Source organism: Callithrix jacchus, chromosome X, assembly GCF_049354715.1.
Source record: "Callithrix jacchus isolate 240 chromosome X, calJac240_pri, whole genome shotgun sequence".
Lineage (NCBI taxonomy): Eukaryota > Metazoa > Chordata > Mammalia > Primates > Cebidae > Callithrix > Callithrix jacchus.
The window spans coordinates 9,830,358-9,845,510 of NC_133524.1; the positions used below are offsets into that span (position 1 = coordinate 9,830,358).

General features: G+C 43.2%; 1 protein-coding gene and 1 long non-coding RNA gene across 7 annotated transcripts in view; both read left to right on the forward strand.

The window, feature by feature from the left end:
* Positions 1–5,761, forward strand: part of LOC144580990 (uncharacterized) — a 151,169-nt gene extending 145,408 nt beyond the window's left edge. The window contains exon 3 of the long non-coding RNA XR_013531435.1: positions 5,722–5,761. This is a non-coding gene — a long non-coding RNA (uncharacterized LOC144580990). The remainder of the gene's footprint in view (positions 1–5,721) is intronic.
* The window catches only part of TBL1X (transducin beta like 1 X-linked), a 250,659-nt gene that overhangs the window by 146,029 nt on the left and 89,477 nt on the right, over positions 1–15,153 (forward strand). The window lies entirely within an intron of this gene.

Here is a 15,153-nt window from a genome sequence, read left to right on the forward strand (position 1 = left end):
AAGTGAGTAAATCTGATGATTTATAAGGCTTAATGTTGAGCCATCCTCAAATGTGATGGCCTCATCTTAACTCTTTTCCAAGCTCCCATTTTGAGTGTATCAACAAGCTGAGTTTGGTGGCTCACATCTGTAATCACAGCACTTTCCGAGGCTGAGGCAGGAGGAATGCTTGAGGCCAGGCATTTGAGAATAGCCTGGGCAACACAGGAAGACCCCATCTCTATGAAATTGTTTTTTTTGATTAGCCGGATGTGATGATACACACCTGTAGTCCTGGCTACTCAGGAGGCTTAGGTTGGAGGATCACTGAGCCTGGGAGTTTGAGGCTGCAGTGAGCCAGGATCTTGCCACTGAAAGATGATGAAGGGGCTTACTTCAAGCTTTGTCCAGCCTGGGGGACAGAGCAAGACCTTGTCTTGAAAAACAAAACAAAACCTGAATTGGCCAAGAGAAGTCAAGGCTCATCTGGCTTGGAAAGGAGCCAGGTCCTCAGTCTACTGTTTTTCTTGTCCTCACAGCATCCCCATGAGATAAAAATGATTATTCCCATTGTACACTTAAGGTAAAAGGTCCCAAACAGATGAAATAATTGCACCATGACTATAGAAACTAGTAAGAGTCATCGCCTGGAATTAAGCCGAGAGCTGCCTCCTTTGACACTGGCCAAAGAGCAGAAACCTCCTTTGATGAAGGGGCTTACTTCAAGCTTTGTTTATGTAGTGAAAACACCCCAGGGCTCCAGAAACTTAACATTTAGTTCCACATCCAGAATAGCAAATTTACAAACTGGTATTTCAAGTGATGATCCTCGTTCATTCAGTCTCTGGGATTGACAGGGTATAAGCATTCTGGGAATACCTGAGTTTCTGACCAGGAAGTCGTTGGCAGCTGTAGATTGTGATCCCCATTATTCACCTGGACTCTAGGATTGCTAGGGTATAAGCTCTCTGGGAATACCTGGGTTTCTGACCAAGAAATCACTCGCAGGTATAGATCGAATGCTTTACCCCTTCCCCCTGTGTTATATGACATTGGTTAGCACATTTTAACCTTATTAGAAGATAGGTTGGAAGTTGAGTTAGATAAATCAAACAGTAGCTGATAGCCTAGAATACACCTTTTTATAGCTTTCAAGGTGAGGAAGAGGGATGTCTTCTTCCCTAAACTGCTGCTTCATGATGGGGAACCGCAGCATTGTCTTGTCTTGTGTCTGAGTACCCATGTAAAATTTAGGATTTCATTCTTAAAAGATAAAGGGGAAGAAGGGTTAACAACAGATGAAGAGATTCTGCCCTAGTCCCTATCCTCATTCTGGTGAAAAGTTGGCATTACTGAAGTAATCACACGCTCGATGCAGAATTGTAGGCTGTGGACAACAGAGCCATAGACGGTGTAGCGATAGCCGCTGCAAATGATGCCTCTGTCCTATCTTGCATGCCCAGCTTTGAGTATATCCTGTCTCTTGCTCATTACTGACTCTGAGTTTTAGCCACATGACCAGAGGCCTCTTTCTTTGTCCATAGATGGGACTATGAACTGTGTTTTAGTGATTAGAGGGAGTAATGAAGATTGTGACTGTGAGTGTTTTCACTCCCTTTCCCATCCTTGGCCAGAGATGATCTCATGTGGTGTTGGGAGGTATCTTTTTATAGGAGTGCATGTTGTTTATCTTGGGGAGCTTTCTGCACAGGGAAGGCTTTGTCTTCCAGCTCTGTGAATTCTTCTTCACTGGGTAGCACCTTGCAGAACATTTGCACATATTAGGCTCTTGGTGAACACTTAGGTTCCTCAGTCATCTGCATTCACATTATGTCTCAGTAACACATTCAATGAACCAGCAAGCACTTATTGAACATCTACTATGTGAAACATAGGGAAGGCAGCCATGAACAGACCAGACACAAATCTTACATGCTAGTGGATAAAAATGTACCCCATGGATAATATTTGGATATTATGATGCCAAGAGTGAGAATATATTTAATCACTTTGATATTTGCATTAGATTGTGCCTTGTAAGTTTCAGATTGTTGTTATACAATTGTGTGTACCCCCTACCTACCAGAAAAGAATACAGTAAAAGTGCTAAAGTATTGAATATTTTAACATGTTATCATATTTGAAAAATTTGTTTGTAATTTTCAGCCATGTTATTAGAAAACTAAGGTTCATTTAAATTCTTGTTTGTTTTAGAGAAATATGTAAAGCCACATTTCCCTTTATATAATAGCACTTGCTTAGGGGGAAAAAATTTTTTTTCTAAAAAAATACCATTCTTTAGTGCACCTTTGCCAATTAAAAGACAGTACAGAGAAATTCATTCCTCCTGGAATTTTTGTAGAAATTAGCAAACGTAATGCTTTTCCCTAGGCATGAACTCACTTAAAACTGCTGAGAAGCTTATAATCATGTAGGTTGAATGGAGTGAATAGTGGTTTAGAGAATTGAGCTGATTAATAAGTCCCTGATTTTGTTTTAATAACATGTTCTGACCCAATAAGGAAAATTTGCACTGTGTTTTCCTACAGCAATTGTGCTGTTAAAACTTATGCAAATGGGACACCTTTATTATTACTAAGCCTTTTAGAGTACTTTGCTTTCCAGGGAGCTTTGTAAATCATTATAATTATGTTTCCCCAGTGTATGGATTCTGAATGTTCCTGTTGACCTGTGAGGTATATTTCCATTTGGCGAAGATGATACTGTTAAATGAAGGTGTCTACCCCATAGAAATTAAGAAGAGATAAATGCCGATAGACCCAGCCCTTGGAAATTCTGCTTTGTGATGAATGGTTTTCTTACACTTACGGTGAACTTTAGTACTTGTGATGTGCATGGAGGTGCAGAATCATATACGACAAGTCCGTCCATTTGGACTCCATCTATATGACACCACATTCACCAGTTAGAGCCTTGGAAATCTAGTGGGAAAGATGTGATGGTGGAGATGGGATGAACAGCTCCAAGGCAGCATGTTTTTAGTGTAACCTATTTGTTTCTGGCTGAATAGGGTAGTTGTAGATGTGGTGGGCACTATGAGGTAGTGTTAGCGGTTGGGCCACTGCATTTCAAAGAGATGCCTTATAAGTCCTGAGTCCATTGTGCATCTTTGATCATTTTGGTCTTCTTTTTATCCCTTTCCCCACCATCCCTCCATGGAGGATTCTCTGGAAGTCCTCAGGAAGCAGAACAGGGCAGGCCCACGTGGAATATGTCCTCTCAAGAGTTAGAAAGTCAGGTTCGCTGAGATTTCTGACTCAGATCACCTGCACCCATGCTTTTCATTTTGATGAAGAAGGTGTTGTCATATATAAATACACATTTGTGTAATGATTATTGCATATCAATAGCAGTGTTACCACACCTGTCAATTAATATAACCAATTGGCATAGCTACAGTGTTTTATTGTAGTAAAATTTAGGAGAGTATATTTGTTCTCAATGGGAATTGATCTGGGGAGACCCAGAGAGTGGGGGCATGAGGGTTACTTGTGGTGGAGTTAACAGAGTAGCTTCAGAAAACAGAAACATTAATGCATTAGACTGCTGGTGGGTGGGGGTCACGCTTCCTGCAGTGATGCTCAAAGACCCTTGGAGTGCTGGAAAGTATAAGCAACACTGAGTTCCTGCCAGTATCACGAAGGTGTCTTTTGGATAAGAGAGGAGCCAGAAAGATTAAACTTGCATAAAAAGTGAAAACTGAGTTTGAGGGAGTAGACACATTCTCGTGGCAATAAAGTGGATAGAATGGGTCACTCAGCTCTGCACCATGGTCAGCTGCAGCTGGAAGATGCTTGTGGTGGGGCTGTCTTGTGCACTGTAGGAGGTTTAGCAGCATCCCAGGACCCAGGAGATACCAGTAGCCCCCCCTCCCCAAGTTGGGGCAACTAAAAATGTCTCCAGGTATTGCCAGATGTCCCAGGAAGGCATGAGGGCAGCATGCAGTATCTATGCCTGTTGAGAACAGCTGGAATAGATAGGTAAATGCATATACATAGAAGGATCTTAGTCTTGCATTGGGAGGTGGCATCTGAAATGTAAAGATACCACCAGAGCACATTGAAGTAGGTTCTTTCAGAGCATTGCATGCATGATACCCTGGAGCCCAAGGAGATAATAATCAGGCTGTGCCTCCTGGAATCAAGAAGGCTTGACTTCATGGTGTGGAGGAGATATGTTTTAAAGTGACCCTTGAAGGCGGAGGTAGATGAGGAACTAGAATGAAAGGATCAGTATTAGGTGGGCTTTTGAAATATTTTCTGGCCAGGTGTGGTGGCTCATGCCTATAATACTAGCACTTTGGGAGGCTGAAGCAGGCAGATCATCTGAGGTCAGGAGTTTCTGAGACCAGCCTAGCCAACATGGCAAAACCCTAAAATGCAAAAAAAAAAAAAAAATTAGCTGGGCATGGTGGCGCATGCCTGAATCCCAGCTACTTGGGAGGCTGAGGCAGAAGAATCACTTGAACCTGGGAGGCGGAAGTTGAAGTGAGCCAAGATTGTGCCACTGCACTCTAACCTGGATGACAGAGTGAGATTCTGTCTCAAAAAAAAATAACAAATAAATAAAATAAAACTTCTCTGAGTATTATGTATGCTTTTTAAAAATTTATCATATTTCATAACTATATCTCACTTTGTCTATATCTAACAAAAAAACTGTGTGCATAAATGAATTTTTATTAGCTAGTTAATATAGTCAGTGGATTAGAGTATTATTTCCAGAGTTCCACTTTATATTCCTTTGTAATATTGAGACACTGGTTGTAGTGAAAATACTCTTAATTAAGCCACGTCATAGGTTCAGAATTTAGATGCCTGAATTTCATAAAGGGTCTTCAAAGCATTGGGGGTGCTTGGTGTACAGTAGTGATTTTCTTACATTCGTTTGACATTTTAAAGTCATAGCTCTTTACCATGAGCTTGCTCAGTACTCTGAAATATGAGTAATCAGTGTTAACTATTTAGAAACTCATGATGTAAGACCGTATGACTTACGATTTATGCACGTTCTAAGCAGGTAGGCATCACACAAATATAACTTGAGTTTTCTATGAAAGGACAGTGGGACCCCCCCAAGTCCCAATGGCCTGAGCATTGGTGTTTATTGAAAAAGTCAGTAGAAGGTGACTGGGAATCATAAAAACTGATACCTACATGTCTTACTTGGTGTTTGTCTGTTTTAAGTGAAAGCATGTGAATATGCAGTCATATGCTAATACTTTGGCCAGCCCAGGCTTCTGCTCTGAGGACGGCCACCAGCCTGGAATCCCCCAGTGATCCCCACACTGTCCACACCTGGGTGCATCCCTCCTGGCTCCCAGTTGCCAGTTAACTTAAGCAAAGCTGCACAGACATCTCACTGCGCATCTCTGTAGATTTACACCTCCCCTCTCTACCTTCCCAGTCCTGCAGCCCACACCTATCCTCAAGGCATTTTTAAAAACTACTTCACACTTACCCTATCTCTCATACATTCAATGTTATTTTCATTCTGAAAAAAGACTGTGACCCTGTCCGCACTTGTACTTCATCCATCTGCATAATATTTAAAGTTTGTAGTTACAATAGAGAGGACAGTGACTGAAATGGGGCTGGGAGCAGACTTAGATCAGCTTTGGGAGATGATGTAGGCAGTGATGGAGACAGAGGTGCAGTGAGGCCCAGAGCGCCACTTTCCAGCTGTGACTTACATCCTTGTGCTTGGATGTCTGTCTTTTAGTTTCTTCTCCAGTGCCACGTCAGCCACCTGAGCTCAGGTTTGCTCCCTGCGGCTGTGCCCAAGTAAATCAGCGCCTGGCGGTGATCAGGTAGGAACCTTTACTAGAACTAGTTGCCATTTATCTTTTTATTGTTAGACCTCCCAGTATTGTGTGAAGTCTAGTAATTGCTTGTGTGTCAGACTAACTCAGTTGTAAGCTCTGCATTATGATACTATCAATCTCTTAAATGTAGGCAAAATGGGGACGATTGCTCCCCCAGCGAGCCCATCTGCTCTACCTGTTAAGTTGGGAGGGATGTGGTACCATGTGGCTTCTACTTCCCCGTCCACTTTACAGTTGGCGGTCATGCTCATTATAAAAGCCCTGTAAGACCTAGAGATGCCTTGAGCCCTCAAGAAGAATGCACTGTTCCGTGGAGTTGTGGTGTCCACTACGGGTTCCTGGGTTCTGAACTTTCTTAAGTTCATATATTTATCCGGGAACTCATACTTACCTAGCTGTTTATTAAATGTCTTGCCTGAATCAGGCACCCTCGAAGCTAAGTGCTGTGGCTGCAGAGGCCCCTGCCCTGATGGAGCTTGTCTGTTATTTTTGGAGACCAGTAGCAAACAAGAGGAACAAAGAAACAAAATAATTTGATGACAGTTACATCCTGTGACAGTAACCCGTAAACAGGGTGACATGGGTTGGAGGGGATTCCACATTAGTAGTAAGAAGGCTTCTGTGAGGAAGAGATGGATGAACTGAAGTCTATAAGATGCAGCTGGAAGAGCCAGGAGAAGAGCGTTTCAGGTGGAGACCAGCACATGCAAAGGCCAGGCACCCAGGAGCCTGAGGGAACAGACGAGCCAGGCTAGCACGGGGAAACGAGTGACTAATAGGGAGCTGAGGTCAGAGGTGTGCGCAGTGAGCAAACCCTACAGTACTTTGCAGGCTGTAATAATACTAAGAGGTTGAGTGTGGACGTGAAACCCTGCAGCAGCTTCCTCCCACTAACCAGTGGCTGGCGGCTGGCTGAGGGATGGACTGTGATGGCTCCAGCTGGGTCCCAGGCAGGGAGATAATGTCACCTTCCACTGGCATAGCTCAGTGAAGCCAGAAAGGGGAAAGGACAGATTGAGGACAGTCTTCAGCACAGAACGTCAGTGGACATGCATGTGTCCTGGCCAGGGGAGTGAAGATGTGGCTTGTGAGCATGGAGTGGGAGGGACGTGTGACTTATGGAGACCACAGGCTAGAAGAGGGGCAAGATGCCATGAATGGGTGGGAGGAGGTCTCTGCTATGGGCATGTCACGCTTGAGAGGCTGGTTGGACCTTCAAGTGGCCAAGTCATGCAAGCCATACAGGGATGAGTGAGAAGCTCTGGAGGGCAGGGGCTGGAGACATCTGGGATGTGGAGTTGGAGGCTGGATTTGTTCACTAGGGAGACAGATGGTGGCGCAATCAGCAAGGGGTACCCAAAGGTCAGGAAGATACCTTTCAGAAACCCAAGGTGCTCAAAGCATTTCCAAAGTCGGTTAATACCTCCTTGCATTTTCATAGGGACTTGGAAGCTCTTAGGAGATAAGAATATAGGGAACCAGTCATCCGGAGACTTCTGCGGGAAGATACATTAATATCACTGTCGTATTCTCACTGACTCCCCGCTTTTTAAAATAAGGGAAATGGCCTAGGCTAGGAATTTCGCTTAAATTCTGGCCCCCTCTCCTTTTTTTCTGACTCTGCAGTTTTCATCTGAGGTACAGAGAAATGATACATGCAGCTAATTAGACCTGAATATTGTTTTTCTTAGACTTTTGAAGTTTTTGCTAACAACTACAAGCACAGTTCTGAACATCGTACAACAGCATAATTTGATAATTTTTTGAATGATTTTTGTGATTCACCTTGATTTAACAAGAACACCCAGACCATTTCCCATCCATGCAGATTAATACAAATTTAATAAACTGAAGTGTGCCCTTCTGCTGCCACATAGCTCAATTCTCCAGGGATGAAAGCAGTCCTGAGAATTTCTAAGTTTGATGAACATTCAGATGTTCCAGAAACTATCAGGATTCTGAGACTGTTTCTAGGAAAGGCCCCAACTCTGCTGGGAAGTATATCAGAATGACATTTTTGAATCTGAAAAGAACTGAGTCCTGTACATTTTTTATTTTAGTTAAGAGTTTGAATCTGGATTAAAATATATTCTTGACTTGCTAGTTTGAAAACAAACTGGTTGATGCTCATTTTCACTCTCATAACCATTTTGATCTTTAACCAACAGAGGGGTCTTTGGAAGACATATGTGCATTGAGGTTTCAATTTTCATTGCAGTTCTGTTTGTGGTAAAATGCATATAACATGAAATTTACCATTTTAAGCATACAGTTCAGTGGCATTAAGTACAGTCACCATCCACCTCCAGAACTTTTTCATCTTCCCACACTGATTCACCATTACCCCTTTCCATGGCCCCCGAAAACCACCATCCTACCTTCTGTCTCTTGTTTTGACTACTCTGGTGACTTCATATAGTGGAATCATACATTAATTGTCCTTTCCTGTTGGGCATATTTCACTTAGTGTAGTGTCTTCAAGGTTCACACACCTGTATCAGAATTTCAGTGTTTTTTTTTTTTTTTTTTTGAGACGGAGTCTTGCTCTGCCACCAGGCTGGAGTGCAGTGGCGTGATCTCAGCTCACTGCAGCCTCCACCTCTTGGGTTCAAGAAATTCTCCTACTTCAGCCTCCTGAATAGCTAGGATTACAGGTGCATGCCACCACACTAGCTAATTTGTAGTAGAGATGGGGTTTCACTCTGTTGGCCAGGCTGTCTTGAACTCCTGGTCTCAAGTGATCCACACACCTCGGCCTCCCAAAGTGCTAGGGTTACAGGCATGAGCCACTGCGCCTGGCCAGAATTTCATTCTGTTTAAAGGCTGAATATGTCAATTGTTTATGTAAACAGCATGTCATTTATCCACTCACCCATTCATAGACATTTGGGTTGCTTCCACCTTTTGGCTATTATGAATAATGCTGCTGTGAACATTGAGATACAAATGTCTGTTTGAGTCTCTGCTTCCAGTTCTCTTGCGTATACCTAGAAGTGGACTTGCTGGATCACATGATAATTCTGTTTACTTGTTTGAGGGCCTGCCATACTGCTTTTCTGAAGGTTTAAGTTTTTGCGAGATGTGATAAAAGTAGGGTCCAACTGTGACTCCTGTGATCTTATGGACAGGTTAACCCACTATATCCTAGATCCAAGATGGCCTATTAGGAGCAGCTCAGGATTGCAGCTCCCAGTGAAAGCGCAGAGGGTGAGTGGTTGCGACAATTCCAGATGGATTTTTATTGCTCACAGACCAGGAGATTCCCAGGTGGAGGAGCCCCACGAGTCACCAGCATGACTGTTTTGGCCAGCATGGCTGTTTTGCCGGTGCCCCAGTGCGGCGGTTCTCTGTACAAAATACACTGGTCTAGGTGTCCTTTTAAGCTGGCAATTGGAGCTCTGGGAAGGCAGAGTCACCCATTCATCTGATTAAAAAGTGGACTGAAACAGGGAGCTAGGCTAGGAGATTCCCGGGCAAAAAAGCGCCACGAATCTCAGCACTGCTGTTTCAGCCAGTGTAGTGGGTCACCGCATGGGAAATCACACAGATCCCAGCTCCTTTTCAACAGGCGACTGGAACACCTGGGAGAGAGTCGACCATTCAACTAAATAAAAAAAGGCTCTGAGGCAGGGAGCCAGGTGATCAGGCTCGGCTGGTCCCACCCCCACAAAAAAAACAGCAATTGGAAATGCTCTGGGTTGAGACTTTCACAGCAAGCACAGCTGAACCTGGGATGGTCCAGCTCTGTTGGGGGGGCATCCACCATTACCGAGGTACTCCACCACTACCAAGGTAATCTGCCATTGCTGAGGCAGCCCCTGTTGCCAAGGCAACCCACCATTACAGAGAGAGTCCGCCATTACAGAGGTGGGCCACCATTGCCGAGGCAGTTCTAACTCCACCCATATAAACAGGACTGCAGGGAAGTTCACACGGCAGCTGGGCAGAGCCCACAGCAGCTCAGCAAAGCCTCTACAGGCAGACAGTGACTAGGCTGACTCCTTGCTGGGCAGGGCAGCCCTGAAAAAAAGGCAGCAGCACAACAGGAATTCGTAAATAAAGCCGTAACTCCCCGGGACAGAGCATCTGGGAAAAAAAAGGGGTTTATAAGTTCTGCTGCAGCAGACTTAAACATACCTGCCCAGCAGCTCTGAATGAACAGCGGAGCTCACAGCTCAGCACTTGAGCTCCTATAAAGGACAGACTGTCTCCTCAAGCAGCTCCCTGACCCCCGTATATCCCAAGAGTCACCTCATAAAGGAGAGATCAGACTGACATTCGACGGGCATCCTTCTGGGACGAAGATAGCAGAAAAAGAAACTGGTAGCAACCCTTACTGTTCTGCAGCTGCTGCAGGTGATCCCCAGGCAAACAGGGCCTGGAGTGGACCTCAGCAGTCCTACAGCAGAGGGGCCAGACTGTTAGAAGGAAAACTAAGAAACAGAAATAACTTCATTGTCAACAAACTGGACATCCACTCAGAGACCCGATCTGAAAATCAGCAACTACAAAGACGACAGGTGGATGAATTCACAAAGATGGGAAGAAACCAGCACAAAAAGGATGAAAACACCCGAAACCAGAATACCTCTCCTCCAAGGGATCACAATTCCTCATCAGCAAGGGAACAAGGCTGGATGGAGAATGAGTGTGATGAAATGACAGAATCAGGCTTCAGAAGGTGGGTAATAATAAACTTCTGTGAGCTAAAAGAATGTGTTCTAACCCAATGCAAAGAAACTAAGAACCTTCAAAAAAGATTTGATGAAATGCTAATGAGAATGGACAACTTAGAGAGGAATATAAGTGAATTGATGGAGCTGAAAAACACAACACGAGAACGTCGCGAAGCATGCACAAGTTTCAACAGCTGAATTGTCCAAGCAGAAGAAAGGATATCAGAGGTCGAAGATCAACTCAGTAAAATAAAACGAGAAGGCAAGATTAGAGAAAAAAGGGTAAAAAGGAAGGAACAAAGTCTCCAAGAAATATGGGACTATGTGAAAAGACCTAATCTACGTTTGATATGTGTACCTGAATGTGACAAAGAGAATGAATCCAAGCTGGAAAATGCTCTTCAGGATATCATCCAGGAAAACTTCCCCAACCTAGCAAGGCAGGCCCATATTCAAGTCCAGGAAATACAGAGAACACCACAGATATTCCTCAAGAAGAGCAACCCCAAGACACGTAATCGTCAGATTCACCAGGGTTGAAATGAAGGAGAAAATGCTAGGGCAGCCAGAGAAAAAGGTCGGTTTACCCACAAAGGGAAGTCCATCAGACTCACAGCAGATCTCTCAGCAGAACCCCTATAAGCCAGAAGAGAGTGGGGGCTGATATTCAACATCCTTAAAGAAAAGAACTTTCAACCCAGAATTTCATATTCAGCCAAACTAAGCTTCATAAGTGAAGGAAAAATAAATCCTTTGTGAACAAGCAAGTACTCAGAAATTTCATCACCACCAGGCCTGCTTTACAAGAGCTCTGAAAGAGGCACTACACATAGAAAGGAACAACCAGTACCAGCCACTCCAAAAACATACCAAATGGTAAACAGCATCAATACAATGAAGAATCTGCACCAACTAATGGGCAAAACCCACTATATCCTGCAAGCCAAATTTAGACCTTGCTAATTCTGTATAGGCAACGTGCTAAGAATATTTTTAATATTTTTAGATGGCTAAAAAAATTGAGAGATAATATGTTATTATCCATGAAAATTCAATGAAATTCAGATTTCACTCTATATAGTTGAAGTTTTATTGGAACATGGCTATACCCATTGTCCGTTGTCCATGAAACAGACTCTGTATGGCCCATGGAGTGGGATTTGCTATTGCCCTTCAAGAACAAATTTGCAGGCCTGGCATGATGCTCCATGCCTGTAATCCCAGCACTTCGGAAGGCTGAAGTAGGAGGATCGTTTGAACCCAGGAGTTCGAGAACAACCTAGGCAATATGGCAAAACCCTGTTTCTACAAATAAAGTTCAAAAATTAGCTGGGCTTGATGGTGCATGCCTGTAGTCCCAGCTACTTGGGAGGGTGAGGTGGCAGGATCACTTGAGCTTGGGGGATGGAGGCTGCAGTGAGCCATGATTGCGCCACTGCACTCCAGCCTAGGCAACAGAGTGAGACCCTGTCTCCAAAAAAAACAAAATCACATTTGCGAATCTGGTTAAAATGATAAGGAGTCCGACAAGCTTACTTACATCTATTGTCGTCGGCCCAACTCCGTGGGCTTTTCCAGGGGTCTGAGTACGTGCATGAAACTGTCCACCTAATTAATCACACCGTCCTATACATTATTTATCACTATTTTGCTTGTAAGCACCAATCCCAGTTGCTTAAGCCCTCAGGGGGCATTTCCTCAGTAGGAGATGCAGAATGTAAAAACTCCAACCCATTTGCCTCTTGCTTATTTGAAGTACATTTCCTTTCCGGTTTGTAATTCCAAAGTGTGGCTTCCTATCATGCCTTTTAAGGAACTATCTATTCCTATTGACTAGGAGATAAATCTCTGCATAATGGAGGAACCAAACTGAGGAAGACTTCTCAAAATTGTTCTTTTTTTCTATACTTTTTTGCGACAAGGTTTATAGCCAACTAAGAGGCAGTCTTCTATTTTTAATCTGTGATATTTCTGTAAAGTCATGTAAATGTCATACTTATAACTGTAGTGTTTTCAAGTTGTTGTTGTTGTTGTTTTTGCAAAGATCTGTTCTCTGCATGAGGGCTGAGTGTGACTTGTTAAAAGTTAAATTCACATAGCATCCGTTTCCTCCATTAGCTTCTTTCATTTAAAGGACATCTTCACCATATCATTTAAGGACAACACATTGTTCATAGTGTTTAATTTGTTGTCAGGAAGATCAGCCTCAGAACTTCTTTTTTTTCTTTCTTTCTTTTTGACAGAGTCTCACTCTCTCACCCAGGCTGGAGTGCAGTGGCGTGATCTCAGTTCACTGCATACTCTGCCTCCCGGGTTCAAGCAATTCTCCTGCCTCAGCCTCCTGGGTAGCTGGGATTACAGGCGCCTGCCACAGTGCCCGGCTAAGTTTTGTATTTTTAATAGAGATGGGGTTTCACCATATTGGCCAGGCTGGTCTCGAACTCCTGACCTTGTGATCCGCCCGCCTCGGCCACCCAACGTGCTGTGATTACAGGCATAAGCCACCCCGCCCAGCCCAGAACTTCTGAATGTATACACCCAACTCTACTGTAGGTATCTATGTAATTTACATTTAACCTATTTTGCTTTATTCATTAGGATGATCTTAGGACCTGAGATAAGTTTGAACAGGCTCAATACAAATCAGGCTGTGTTTAAACCAGGAGGCAGACTTAAATTCTATTTTTCTTGTATTTGGGTTTTGTAGGAAATGGGGCATCGTGTTTTCTCTTTGGAAATTGTGTTTGAAGTGATATTTGCATGAAGAAGCAGCCTGCTTCCTATTAAAGTGGGAATAGTAGAAAAGAGAAAGGCGGGATTTGGGAAATATGACGTGAAGATGTTGTTAAGGTATGCATATAACTAAATGTGGCAAGTACAATGCCACTTAAATGTGGAAGCTGTTAACATATTTCAGTGTTCTCTTTACAAAAACAAAAACTTGAAGAATTTTAACATCTGCTAGGGCTCAATCTAGTCTGAATTTCTTTCTCATCTGACCTTTTTCATTTTTCCTTTCTCAAACACACTTTTGCTCATTTAAAAAATTCAGTTTGAAAACCAAATAATACGTTTCTGTTAAAGAAAGCCACAGATAAATAGTATGTTCCCTTTGAAACTACAGCTTTACTCACTAGAAACTTTTATTTGTATGATTATTTTAAGTTCCTTTTAAAGAAATGGCTCAAATTTATCCTTTTGGGAGGGACTGGTGAAAATGTCTACAGGTTCATCTTGGTTTTTAAATTTTTTTTTTTTTTTTTTTTTTCTGAGACGGAGTTTCGCTCTCGTTGCCCAGGCTGGAGTGCAATGGCGCGATCTCGGCTCACCGCAACCTCCGCCTCCTGGGTTCAGGCAATTCTCCTGCCGCAGCCTCCTGAGTAGCTGGGATTACAGGCACACGCCATCATGCCCAGCTAATTTTTTGTATTTTTAGTAGAGATGGGGTTTCCCCATGTTGACCGGGATGGTCTTGATCTCTTGACCTCGTGATCCACCTGCCTCGGCCTCCCAAAGTGCTGGGATTACAGGCTTGAGCCACCGTGCCTGGCCAGTTTTTAAATTTTTATATGTTAAATTATGGTAAAAATACATGAAAGTTTCATCTTGCTTTTATGTTTGCTTTTAAGGTCTGAGAATATTAATAGAACAAAAGGAACACAGCAGTATTCCAATGACCAGTGAGTTTAGCTATTCTCGCTGTATGATTATATTGTTTTTTACAAGTCTATATGTATGGCTTTACCTGTATTTGAATATGTGAATTCATACAGTGGAACTATATAGCACTGTGCTCACTTAGTGGCACAGAGAGGTTAAGTTATTGACTGGGAACACACAGCACTCAGCAAGAAATTCTGGGGTTAGCTGAGGACAGCCTCACTCCACGATCGTGCTGCTTCACAGAGTTTGCTAGCTTGCATTGTTAGAGTACAATTTCTGGAAAACAAGGCCATACTGGAATCTGGAGAAGAGAAAGATGACTTACACTGCCTGTAAGTACTGTGTGGTTGAGATGTACAAACAAGATATAGGTGAGATCAAAGAAAATGCAAACTAATAGAAGAATAAGTTGCCTTTTTTGGGTTGTGTGTATTTTTTATTTTAAGATAGATCATGTGGTGTAACAGGAAGCTGATGAGACTTAGGGTCAGAGCACCTGGATTATTCCTGGATTCCAGTCCCCCTGGCAATGTATCGAAAGGTCTCCTTGTCTTTGAGATATAAGGGGATGGTGATGTAGGCAGGTCAGGGTGTTTGGGAAGGCTAAACTCATGTAACATGAAGCATGACACACATGTTGCATGTGTCTCTTTGCACCATAATATCCTTGAACATACACATTTCTGATCTGGTAAGATGAGGTTCCATATGTTTTTTTGGTAACCTCAGCATCCCACGCCCAGACACTAAAGTCAAAGGAGACCATCAGAGTCCCCTGGTAGTTTGGAAATTCTGATCACCAGTCAGCAAAAATATTTGACATTTGATTTTTTTTTTTTCTTGAGACAAAATCTCATTCTGTGGCCCAGGCTAGAATGCAATGGCGTGGTCTTGACTTACTGCAGCCTCCACCTCCTGGGTTCCAGCAATTCTCCGGCCTCAGCCTCCCAAGTAGCTAGGATTACAGATGCCCACCACCATGCCTGGCTA